Source organism: Frankliniella occidentalis, unplaced genomic scaffold (assembly GCF_000697945.3).
Source record: "Frankliniella occidentalis isolate FOCC.00 unplaced genomic scaffold, Focc_3.1 Scaffold408, whole genome shotgun sequence".
Taxonomy (NCBI): Eukaryota; Metazoa; Arthropoda; class Insecta; order Thysanoptera; family Thripidae; genus Frankliniella; species Frankliniella occidentalis.
Genome location: NW_026267530.1, coordinates 71005 through 72648, shown reverse-complemented (window position 1 = coordinate 72648; position 1644 = coordinate 71005). Strand labels below are relative to the sequence as shown.

The 1644-nt window shown below is 38.4% G+C and overlaps 1 long non-coding RNA gene across 1 annotated transcript; it reads right to left on the bottom strand.

The window, feature by feature from the left end:
• Window positions 1–32: 32 nt before the first annotated feature.
• On the bottom strand, window positions 33–1627 carry LOC127751283 (uncharacterized). The gene is made up of 4 exons (XR_008012059.1): window positions 1164–1627; window positions 983–1078; window positions 733–807; window positions 33–155 (listed from the first exon to the last, which is right to left on the bottom strand). It is a non-coding gene; the product is annotated as an uncharacterized LOC127751283 (long non-coding RNA).
• Window positions 1628–1644: the final 17 nt, after the last annotated feature.

Below are 1644 nucleotides of genomic sequence, written 5' to 3'. Positions count from 1 at the left end.
AAAAAAAGGAACCCATACTAGAGAAAAACTTACCATGAATATAAATTCCAGTTGCTACTATGATAAGTTTAGTTTCTGCAGTTAAATTTACGAACAGCTCAGCATTGCATAAGATTAGAAGTCACCAAACAAGAGTTGTTTCTTTCAGCAGTATCCTGTAACAAACACAACATCAGTTTTCCAATCGTTTCCTAAGTAAAAAATCCAACTTCTTTCACAATGCTACACTGAAGGTACTTTTACATCAAGGACACAATGAAATATGATTCTCCAAACTTCACTGTGTAAAAATGCACACTTCTACAATCCTCTAAAAGATGCACCTGACAAAATACTAACAGCTGTACTACCCAAGCCCAAGCCATAATAAGATGTACACCTGGCTATACCCATGACACGTTTTTTTAAAAAAAGGTCACATGCACAAAGTCGAGTCAAATGCTTAAAACCTTTCTACAAAGGAGAACATTTAAAAATGGTAATGAGGAACAGTTACATTTCTGGATAGAACAACTATGATTTATGGCTTGCAAAATAAGCCTCAATGTCACTGTCAAGGTTCCAGTGAACCACAAGGAGACAATATCCTGACTTTTTTTCAACTAGACGTTGAATTTTTCTAGCCTCTCCCACACCACAAAACCAATCTAGGATTGCGATACGATGTCCTCCCAGATGAAGGAATCGTTTAGCTGTCTCCCTGAACATTATTGAGACATCTAGCATACTCACTATGTCTTTCACTGCAAGGTATTTCATTACTTCAAGAAACATTTCGTCCGGGAGGTCAGCAATTAACGACGCCATCTGAAACCATTGGAAACCATTACAAATTACAACTCCCAGACCCGTAACTTTGGTCTGGAGTCCCATAAGCGGCAGCAGCGCTGCCCTGGGACCTCAAGACCAAAAATACACACGTACGCAAGTGGTAATACGGCCACAAAAAATAAGTTTACAACAGGCATAGTCAAACAACAACCTAGCTAATTTGTCACTTTTTACTTCTGGAAGTTCACAGTTGTAGGCTATCCGAACACGAATAACACGAACGTCCACCAAATGCTGGTCAGATATCCTAAAAAAAGAATACACAAATCAATACGCCAAGAAACTCAACAGCACATTAATTTTAAGTGCGATTTTACGAAATTCTAACTTACAAAACTGGACTGAACCCCGAGTGGTAACACTTCTCTAAATCCACAGGTGCTCACAGAAAATGTCCACTGAATACCGATGTCACTTTAGATACCCTGCAATGTGAGTAAATAATAGAATACTCTCCTACAACTACACTCAATGAACATCAAAAAGTTCCTTCTACCATGCATTTTGGGAAATTCGAACGTACAAAACTGGACCGAGTGGAAGAGACGATTGGCACACACTACTGTACTCCTAAGAAGTAACACTCCTCTAAATCCACAGGTGCTCACAGAAAATGCCCACCGATTACTTATGTAACTTCAGATACCCTGCAATATGAGTAAATAATAAAATACTCTGCTACAACCAGAACCAATGAACATCAAAAATTCTAACGCTAACGCGTTAATCGGCCCCTGAAGTTTTAACGAACAATCGTATGCACACGAAGAAATAATCATTTAATTAATCACTTCAATAGATTCAGCGTTGAAA